The sequence below is a fragment of the Euprymna scolopes genome, chromosome 2 (assembly GCF_053919585.1).
Source record: "Euprymna scolopes isolate OS-2025 chromosome 2, ASM5391958v1, whole genome shotgun sequence".
Classification (NCBI taxonomy): Eukaryota; Metazoa; Mollusca; class Cephalopoda; order Sepiida; family Sepiolidae; genus Euprymna; species Euprymna scolopes.
Window position 1 is genome coordinate 112,613,786 of NC_136483.1, and position 11,055 is coordinate 112,624,840.

At 36.5% G+C, this 11,055-nt stretch overlaps 1 pseudogene; it reads left to right on the forward strand.

Moving 5' to 3' along the window:
- Positions 1-4,294: 4,294 nt before the first annotated feature.
- On the forward strand, positions 4,295-6,232 carry LOC145240157 (heat shock protein 70 B2-like; annotated as a pseudogene).
- The last annotated feature ends 4,823 nt before the right edge of the window (positions 6,233-11,055 follow it).

The window sequence follows — 11,055 nt, forward strand, 5'->3', positions numbered from 1 at the left end:
AAATCTTACATAAAGTGTATTCACACGTAGGGCAAGTTATGAAGAGAACATAGGGCTGAAAGGCTAATATGCTGATAGCAGAGAGGGAGGATAGACATTCTGCTATATATTCTATCAAACATCATACTGAACTTTGGCATTTTAAACTTTAATTTAAGCCATTATATAAGAATAATTTTATAAAATCAACTGTATGTTTTCTACAGTTCAATGTAGACTACAATGTATTGTGAACAAAGTCACTGCACGGAAGCATGTGAAGTTCATTCCGGTGCATCGTTGTGTGTCCCCAACAAGAGCATTGTAGTTAACATTGCACTGTAGAGAACCTACTGTTGATTTTATAAAATTATGACTTAAACTGAAGTTTAAAATGCAAAAGTCAAATATCATGCTTCAGTTGTGCTCTAAATAAAAACAGTCATTTCGAATCCGCACCTGTCATATCAAAGAACATACTTTTGATTGTATATGCCTAGCCTTTCTGCTGATGCAGTGCTAATTCCTTTAATTGGTGCCAATACCAGCAGTAAGATAAGTCTCAAGACAAAGATACATGTTATGGGAGCCTATGTATGGTCCATTCGTCTATACGGGTGCGAATGTTGGACCTTAACCAAGGACATGGAAGAGCGACTAGAAGAAGTGGAGATGTGGTTCATCCGGAGAATCATGAAAGTCTCATGGACAAAAAGAAAAACAAATGCAGAAGTAATGAACATGGCTGGATACAAGAGATCCCTTCTCAATACTATCAAATTTTGCGGCCATATAATCAGGGATGACGGACTAGAAAAACTATTATGGAGTGGAAAAATATACGGAAACAAAAGCAGGGGAAGAGAACATACAAAATTCACTAAATTTGAAACGAATAAAGAGGACACCAACAATGAGTTCATGAGAAAGACCGAGAACAGGGAAGAATGGAGAAGCCATGATCGTCGATGTTTGCAAGACGAGACCGGGCACTTGAAGAAGGCGCTGATAGCAGAGAGAGGATAGACATTGTTTCGCGTGACGATCGGTACCCCCCCCCCACTATTTTGTTTCGTTTCACCTTTTCTCCAATTTTTCAACGGATTATTATCGAATGGACACTAATCTACATGATAATAAAAAAATAGTCAATACTCAGTTTCTAATGCAACGTTGTATTAAATCGATTACCTATTTTAGAACTACTCGACGTTTTCATACCAAATTCCGAAAATTTTGCCTTTTTTAAAAGCAGTTTAGCCTTTATTTGAATTTCGATTTAAATTTGCCTTTTTTTAAATTATATATATATATATATATATATATATATATATATATATATATATATATATATATATATATATATATATATCTATGGTTATCTTCAAGTTTCGTCACCCGACATTTACAAAGGTTTTGCCCGGACGAATTTTTTTTCGCATTTTTTAATACGCAGTCTTTCGTCACCCAACATTTACAATCTAATAATTAATGGTCAATGTGCACTAAAGTACCAACTAAAGACTTATCTTTAAGAAGTTAATTTTTAGGTATATTCGGGTTGATATTAGGTTATTGCAAAAATAATGCCGTTTTTTATTAGATATATTTACATACGTCAAAAAACAACATTATTTTTGCACCAACCTGATACAAACTTATTTTAGTTGGTACTCTAACGCACATTGACTATTAATTATTGCGCTTAGATTGATACATAAGAGCTCTTTCCTGTAAAAGGGACGTGTGTGTTTTCGTCGTGTTGTTCCAATATGAGGAATCGATTTACTATATTAGAAACTGTAAGTATTCTTAAGAGTTTTCCTGTTAATTTACAATATATATATATATATATATATATATATATATATATATATATATATATATATATGTTACTGTATACGAAATTTCAAGACTACGTATTAAAAAACAAGCAAACAAACAAAAAAAAACATGATTCGTCTTGTTTGTTTTTAAATGTCGGGTGACGAAACTTAAGATAACCATAAATATATATATAAAATAATCGGAAACCGATAAATTTTAAGTGAAATTTAATAAAGGGCTAAACTGTTTAAAAAGAGGCTAAATTTGTGAAATTTGGCCTGTAAACGTACAGTGATTCTAAAATGGGTGATCAATATAATAGTGTTGCATTAGAAACTGAGCACCCGGTACAAATAGTTGAATATTGACTTTTTTTTGATAATCTTGTGGACTAGTTTCCATTCGATAAAATTCCGCCGAAAAGAATAAAAAAAAAGTAAGAAAGGACGAAAGTAAAAATCAAGGAAGGAGTACCGATCGTCCACGTGAGCCAATCCTTGTCCCCTCTCCGCTATTAGCATCCTTGAATTAAATTTTAAAATGTAAAAATCAAATATGTTTCAATTGTGTTTTAAACAGAAATATTCATTTCGAGCGCACTTATAATGTTAGGCTGCATGAAGTGCTAACTTTGGTCCAAATATGCTGTTCATTCTTCCATCAGATATTTTCTATTATAGATAATCGATACTTGTCGAAGAAAATTCCGATATAAAAAAAACTATCTAAGGTCACTGCCAGACAAATAAAGTACATTTGTGTTAAATTTCATAAACGTTGGCCCAGCCGTTTCGGAGTCCATAAGGAACGCACTCTCACACACACACAAACAGACAAAGCTCCGTATATATATCTTTTATCTTCTCTCTTTACATCATCAACATTCTGATCCACATCTGGCATCAATTGAAATGAATGGCTCTCGTTTTCAGGAGGCCTCAAGTTTTGACAAGCTTCTTGGCTTGACCATTACTCCTGATCTTAAATGGAACACGTACATCAAATCTGTTGCCAAGGCCGCTTTCTATCGATCCGGTAGATATCTCACTGCTGATGCTATTCTCTATCTATATAAGAGCCAGGTACGTCCAAGGATGGAATACTGTTGCCACATCTGGGCAGGAGCTGCTAGAAAGGACTTGGCCTGCTTTGATAGAGTTCAAAATAGACTTCGTAGCCTCGTAGGAGATGTCCTTTTCTCTTCCTTGCAACCTCTATCTCACAGAAGAGATGTTGCGAGTTTGTCTCTGATGTATCGTTATTTTCATGGAAAGTGTTCGACTGAGCTTCAATCTATGGTCCCCCCTCGCCAAACTTTCACAAGAAACACTCGTCTAGCTGTAAACACTATCAATAATTCCCCCCACTCTTTATCTGTGCCTAAACCTAAACGTAGATTCCATGAACAAAGCTTCTTTCTTAGAACTGCACGCCTGTGGAATTGTCTTCCGTTTTCCTGCTTTCCGGCTGACTACAATATGGTTGTCTTCAAGTCTAACGTAAATAAGTTCTTGATGAGCCGTTCCATATAAGTTATCAAATTTACCAAATTTTCATTACTAATGATTACTATATTGTCCAATTTCTACTGTACACTCTTTAACCCTTATCCTTGAGTGGCCTCTTGGCCTTGATAATGTGGTGATGCCTATATATATATATATATATATATATATATATATATATATATATATATATATATAATTCCAAACGATAGAACTAAATTAATTAATTAATAAGGATAATAAAATGAGAATAATGTACTGCGATTTATATTTAAAAATAATCATTTTTTATTTATTGATTAAAATTCAAAATTAATAACCTTTTTTAGTTTAATTAAATATTAATTAATTGAATGTAAACCGGATTAAAATTTAAAACTGAAGTTTAATTGCAGGAAAAATGTTTATGTTTAAAAATAATTTCGAAAATGATTTTTTAACTAAATTGTAACGAGAAAAAAAATACAAAGAATCAGAATTTATTTTTAAACTCATATTTCTTCTCTTTTGTTTTGTTTTGCGAGAGAACGTCCAGAATCTACTGTGAACAACGCGAAACGACTAGCTGCTGACTAGAACGTTCTCAATCCAACCATAACATACGAGAAGTAACGCGTCCTTTCGAGATAGAAGCGGCAGCATATAAAACATTCAGTGAGAGGAAGGGGCTATTCACTCACTATATAAAATCGTTCGCTCGCCGTGGCTTTTCATTCATTTTTAACACTGAACGAAAGAAAACAAAACGAGAACACGCTTTACGCTACGAGAACCGATTGTGGGTTCGAAACATTTTTGGATTTACCAACGCAATTGAACTGAATCAGAATATTTCCAAAAGTGAGTTTTAAAATATTTATAAATTCCATCTGTGAATTTACGTCAATTTCCTTTAAAAAGATTGAAACGATTTGTCATCTTTGTTGATTTTCGACGGTAAAAAAATAATTGTTTAAAAAGACACCAAACAAGTGCGAGAAAAAAAGACAGTATAAAGAATTGACCCGGAAGACTATTGAAAGTTTCAAACCAATAATAAAAAAATGGTTAAATCACCTGCAATTGGTATTGATTTGGGCACAACCTACTCGTGTGTATGTGTGTTCCAACACGGCAAGGTGGAGATCATCGCCAATGACCAGGGCAACAGAACCACACCCAGTTATGTGGCATTTACGGACACAGAGAGATTGGTTGGAGATGCAGCTAAAAATCAAGCTGCCCTCAACCCAGAAAACACGCTGTTCGATGCGAAACGTTTGATTGGCAAAAAGTTTGATGAGCCATCCGTCGAAAGCGACATGAAACATTGGCCATTCCAGGTGGTGAACAGTGATGGAAAGAAACCCCAATTTCAGGTCGACTTCCGTGGTGAGAGGAAGGCGTTCACCCCAGTTCGATGGTATTGAGTAAGATGAAGGAGACGGCAGAGGCCTACCTCGGTTGCAAGGTGACAGATGCAGTGGTTACAGTTCCAGCATACTTCAACGATTCGCAGAGACAAGCAACTAAAGATGCTGCTATTATAGCTGGTTTGAACGTGTTAAGAATTGTTAACGAACCAACGGCTGCCGCACTGGCTTATGGGCTCGACAAGAACCTTAAAGGCGAGAAAAATGTACTCATCTTCGATTTGGGCGGTGGTACATTTGATGTGTCCATCTTAACTATAGACGACGGCTCTCTGTTCGAGGTGAGGTCAACGGCTGGCGACACACATTTGGGAGGAGAAGACTTTGACAATGGACTCGTTGGTCATTTTGTCCAAGAATTTCAACGTAAACACCGGAAAGACGAAGTGCAGTCCACGTGCTCTACGTCGTTTGCGTACGGCGTGTGAACGAGCAAAACGTACACTGTCAAGTAGCAGCGAGGCGAGTGTTGAAATTGATTCTCTTTATCAAGGAATCGACTTCTACACGAAAATCACGAGGGCTCGCGTTGAAGAATTTTGTTCCGATCTGTTTCGATCGACGTTAGAACCAGTGGAGAAGGCGCTGCAAGATGCTAAACTCGACAAGGCCAGCATCGACGATATCGTCTTAGTCGGATGATCAACACGCATCCCCAAAATCCAGAAAATGCTACAGGACTTTATGAACGGAAAGACCATCAACAAATCTATCAACCCTGATGAGGCTGTTGCATACGGTGCTGCTGTCCAGGCAGCCGTGCTAAGTGGTGATAACACGCCGGACAACATTCGTGACGTGTTGTTAGTCGATGTGGCACCGTTATCTCTTGGAATTGAGACGGCCGGAGGCGTGATGACTAACATCATCAATCGCAACTCCAGAATTCCTAGCAAGGCGTCCAAAGTGTTCACTACCTACTCCGATAATCAACCCGGTGTTAGCATCCAGGTATTCGAGGGAGAAAGGGCCATGACAAAAGACAACCACTGTCTAGGACGCTTAGAATTGTGTGGCATTCCGCCTGCACCGAGGGGAGTACCCCAAATCGAAGTAAGTTTCGATGTAGACGCTAACGGAATCCTCAGCGTTTCAGCCGTCGATAAAAGCACGGGTAAATCAAATAAGATCACCATCACTAACGACAAAGGACGATTGAGCAAAGATGAAATCGATCAAATGCTGTCCGACGCAGAAAAATATAAACAGGTTGACGAGGAAGAGCGCGAACGTGTTAACAGCCGAAATCAACTTGAAAATTACGTGTTTTCAGTTAAACAAGCCCTAGCAGAAAACAACGGAAAGTTATCAGCGGACGACAGCAAGCTGCTTGCAACCACATGTGACCAGTGTTTACAGTGGATATACGGCAATAATCTGGCTGAAATCGACGAGTTTAAACACAAGTTACAAGAAACTCAAAAGGTGTGTTCACCCATCATGTCAAAATTGCACACAGCTTCATCATCAAATAACAACGCATCACAACAAGGACCTACAATAGAATAAGTTCATTAAAACACACACACACACACACACAGATTAATTTCATACACAGCCAATGCTGAAGAATACAAGAAAGATAAAAAAAAAATTAACAAGGACAAAAAATAAGTAAATGCAAGAACTAAACTGAAAAAGACAAAAAAAAACAAAAACAATTAATCGTTATGTGTGAAGAGACCAAAGTACCTGAACGTTCTTAAAAGCGCATTTATATACGTATATATTATCTGTCACATACACACACACCCATACAAACAAACATGTATATATATAAGACAATGGCCTTTAAAAACTGTAAATATGTACATTAATTTATTATTCATGATTTTACTGATAACAAAAAATTGCCTCGAAATTTGAACTTAGAAAAAAAAAAATTCTACAAAATCAAACATTCATTTCATTCGCTGTACTTTCATCACATAATTTATTTGTTAAAATTGTTCATATATTTTGTTATGAAGAATAAATTTTTTATTTTATTTTACTTTTGAGTTTTGTCTTTTATTTAAACAAATTAAACCTTCAGCATTTTTTATTTTATTGATTTTTTTTATTGACTTTGGATTTATTTGTTAAGAAAGAAAATTGTTTTTTATGATTCTTTTACAGGAGATTGTTACCTTTGTTTTTTTACGAGTTTTACAACGTATCAATCCGTTTTGTGTTATTTAATGCGGAAAGACAATTCTAATTGCAAAAGATTTATTGTATACGATGAATTGAGCACAAGTTGCTACTTAAACATATTTATTTGCTCTGCACTTAAGCAGATAGCAATTGAATTGGTTGACTTTTAAGGTTTTAATTTGACGGGTTTTTAAGGTTTTGTTTTGATATTACTTGAGAAGGCAGCGGCAGAGAATGTTGTTATTACCTTTCAGCTTTCCATTAGATAAAGTCTTCATTCTGCAAACACAAGATATTGATTTTGATTTTTTTCAGGTCCTATAAGGACTCAAACGCAGTGTTTATTTCTCTTTCTTTATTCACCGACAATAAACGCACGCACACCATGACCTTAATCGGGACCCGTTTGGGATGAGAGCCCTTGACAAATATATCAAGGGACATTCATGAACCACTGTATTACCAGTAAAGACACACGCCGCTCAAGGAACGCACATAGACGCATATACTCTTTCATTAACAAAGCAAATTCCTCCAACACACAGTTCTTCACACCTATTCATTTAGACACACGTAAACGCACATGGCACCAGCTGAAACGAACGTTTATACTAAATTTTTCTTGACACGAAAAACATCTATTTCACACAGTAATATCACTTCGATATTTTGAACATCATTCTTCACGTACTCTTTATCTTCCATTGTGTTAACAAGTTGTTGAAAATACGTTGTGGATAGACATTATCATTCTTTTTTTTTTGGGGGGGGGGTCACTGTTCTATCTACAATGTGATTAAATTGAAATCCTAACAATAGCAATTCGAAATAAATGTTCTTCAAATTGACCGCTTTCTCAACCGATTGACACGAAATCAGGAATTGTTGAAGAGACAAGGCTCTTCATTTTAAATATTTCAAATCTCATTTGACACACACCCACAGAGAGAGAGAGAGAGAGAGAGAGGGAGAGAGAGAGAGACACACACACACAGACAGACACACACACACTCCCTCATATATAGCGACGCTCTTTGTGTAAACAAATCGAGCGGAGGTATTTCGGACGATGTCAACATCGTTAAACTCACTACTCGTTCAAGCAGCCGCCAATAGCGTAATGGTTAGGAAAAAGCAGCCTTGACTGCCGTACAAACGGTCGGGTTTCAATCCTGGCTTGAGGTAGTTGCCTGTCTAGCCGCACTGATGAGCTGCGAAACAGTACTGTACGTGGATGACTATATATATATATATATATATATATATATATAAATATATATATATATATATATATAAGGAACTTTGTCTATGTGTGAGTTTGTTTCCTTTGGACTTGAGGACAGTTGGGTGAACTTATATGAAATTTAATAGGAAATACTTTGTTCCTGGCTGCGTTCTTAGGTAGGTTTTGTATCGGAATGCCTTCGATAAGTATCGATGATTGACATAATCCGATGTAAAAAGGAACAGACGATTTTAACACAAGGTTAACAGCTTACACAGCATAAGATCACAAGTGCATTTGAGAAGTTTTATCACCACTCAAGCCGAAAGACTCAACATATTAAATCAACAGTAGGTTCTTTGATACGACAGGGGCGCATTCGAAATGACTGTTTCTGTTTAAAACATAATTGCACCATGATACTTGGCATTTTCGTTTAAAACTTTAATTGAAGGCATTATCACCGCACAAGCAGTAAGTACGGACACATAAAATCAACAGTAGGTTCTTTGATATGACAGGGGCGCGTTCGAAATGAATGAAGTTCTGTTTTCTGTTTCTTTATCTGTCTGCTTTTCACAAACCTCTTCATGTAACTTTGGAGATAAACCCACATAGACATATATATTCTGAAGCGTTATTTATCAGAGTATTTGCATGAGTATATTTCATTTTTATAAAAGGAAGTACAACATTGTTGTGTTGTTTGTGTTCCCCTTTGACGTCGGGTTATCGAGACAAAGTTCACACGTTTTAGAAAGAAAGAGAACAATGTCCATATTGATGAATTCTTCAAATTCAATGTGCATCTCTTAAGCGATGTTTGATGGACAGAACTCATTTGTAGAAGCTTGAATCTTGAACATAACCTTCAAGTGACGATTGAACACCAGTTTGATCTTGGAAATCACCGTGTTTTTGATGTTGAAAGCAGTACGTTTAGTGTCTTTCTAAACTGCACTTCTTTAAGAGTCAGATGTTAGGACAGGCGAATTCTTCGAAGTCGGCTAATCACTGATTAGTTTAGCCGGATTTGTGACAAAGAGCAATTTTCACGAGATCGGTATCGTTTTGAAGCTCGACCGATCGAAATATTGAAAAATTGGCTAAAAACATTAATTACTGCACCCTCGACTTGGCACTTTCTACAGGAAGGGGTCGCTTTTTTCGCCGATATTTTCGAAAGTCATTTCGCCTTTTCGATTGACTAGCCTTAATTTAAACCTTCGCCACTTTTGGTTTTACTATGGACGCAACAGCCTGCCTACTACTTTTTTCTGCTAACGCACCTCCAAAAACCCGAGCAACGCCGGACAACAAGGCTAGTGTTTATATATTTATAACGCTAGGTATTATAAAGTATGTTACTTAGTCCATCCTGTAGAAAGAACCTCTCTCTGGTTACCTTTCACCTTGCATTATCTCTGGTTAGGTATGGATCTAGGTATTGTCTAGGTATTGTCTCTGGCTAGGTATAGGATTCCGTTAGGTGTCGAAGTCATATTGAGTTTTTGATCTTCCTATTAGCCTTTTCTATTGCCTGGATGAGCATTTTATTGTTTGGAGACCTCGAAAGTTGGTCTACCCATTTATGTCTAGTCGTTTGAACAGTAAAGGTGTCTTTTATTCAAATTTGCTATCCTATCCAGATTTTTCTTTTTATGCCAGCCACACAATTCGGACCACAGACTCAAATCACCTTTGACTCTCTCCCTCCCCCCCTCTCTCTCTCTCTCTATATATATATATATAATGTATTTAGACAGCATGTTTTCATTAAGACAGGTATTGTTGAATAGCACGGAGTGTTCTTGCTTAATGAGATTTTATTTCATAATTTTTCAATTTTTCTAATTGTCGTTCTTATTTGTTTGATTAAATCTGTGCAAGAAAGTTTCATAATCGTCATGGTACATTAGTTTTTTTTCTTTGCTTGTTTTTTGCAAGTACTTTCGACTGAGTTTCAACAGTCGTCTTCGGGCAGTTTTTGATTATTGTTCGTTTGAATCTGGATGCTTTTATGTGCTTCAGTAAAAACTATATTTAAATTTCTTGAACTAGTGAAGCGTCTTGTGTGTAGAAAAAAAATATACGTTTTTTAACGTGTTAAGAACGTTGCTAAAATAAAAACAAGCAAAGAAAAAAAAAACTGATATACCAAGACGACTATGAAACTTTCTTGCACCGATTCAACCGAGAAATAGAAACGACAATTCGAAAAATTGAAAAATTACAAAAAAACCCATTAAGCAAGAATACTCCGTGCTATTCAACAACATAGAAGACGCATGAGTTGAATGGCGAAAATATGAACTAAGCATTAACTATACTTTAGGTACATTCTTCTGACAATTCTTAAACTGGGAGTTATATAAAATCATTTGTAGTTACTACCATAACTGGACATCAACAAGGAATTATTTAGTAGGCCTGGTCATAAGATACGCTTAAAAAAGATATTTTAATACATGCGTATCACGTATTTATTATTAAAGAAACAATGCTCTATCGATTATTATATTTTTTCAACCTGGCTCGTCTACGTGCCAAAACTAAAGTCCGCATGGCCCTCATTAGGGAAATGCTGTTCGCAGATGATGCAGCATAAGCGACCCATTCTGAAGAAGCCCCCCCCCCAACAACTCAATGAGCGCCTCTCCCATGCTTGCAACGAGTTTGATCTGACAATAAGCCTCAAGAAAACAAATGTCATGGCTCAAGATGTCAGCAATGTCCCATAGATATCCATTGGTGATCACGCACTGGAGGTGGTGAACGATTTCACCTATCTTGTCTCCATTAATTCCAACAATCTCTCACTGGACGCTGAGCTAAACATCCGCATTCGGAAAGCAGCAACAGCTATGGCCCGACTGACAAAGAGAGCGTGGAGTAACAACATGCTGACCATAAACACAAATATGAGGATATATCAAGCCTGTGTCCTCAGTATATTCCTCTACTACAGTGA